Genomic DNA, 414 nt, shown 5'->3' on the forward strand with positions numbered 1-414 from the left:
CAGTCCTCCATAAAATGCGCTGCACACATCTGGATATTTGGGTTAAACTGTTCTGGAACAGTGTTGTAAATACCACTGATTTGTAGTCGTGTCCTCTTTTGGAAAACCAAACAAAGTAGTTTCGCTTTCACAACGAAACACACGGCGGCCTAGCATGAGTGGAAGCCGCGGCCTAGCGTGAGCTGAGGCCGGGGTAGAGTGAGCAGAGGTCGAGAACGGCGCGGCTGGCGGATTCGACGAAGGAGCGGCAACCACATGTGACGACCCCGGGCTGGACTTCGCTTCCTCCACGGTGAAAGCCGATCCGGCGTTCGACAGCGCGAAGTTGATGTATTTCCTCAGCGACCAGCACGGATCAGCTCTAGGCATGACGAAGCGGATATCGTCCTCTTTTGGAAGACCAAACAAAGTAGT

General features: G+C 53.4%; 1 protein-coding gene across 1 annotated transcript in view; it reads left to right on the forward strand.

The window, feature by feature from the left end:
- The window catches only part of LOC107696774 (phosphatidylinositol 3,4,5-trisphosphate 5-phosphatase 1-like), an 18,717-nt gene that overhangs the window by 4,649 nt on the left and 13,654 nt on the right, over nucleotides 1-414 (forward strand). The gene's annotated exons all lie outside the window — the stretch shown is intronic.

This window comes from Sinocyclocheilus anshuiensis, unplaced genomic scaffold (genome assembly GCF_001515605.1).
Source record: "Sinocyclocheilus anshuiensis isolate Anshui unplaced genomic scaffold, SAMN03320099.WGS_v1.1 scaffold999, whole genome shotgun sequence".
NCBI classification, from domain to species: domain Eukaryota; kingdom Metazoa; phylum Chordata; class Actinopteri; order Cypriniformes; family Cyprinidae; genus Sinocyclocheilus; species Sinocyclocheilus anshuiensis.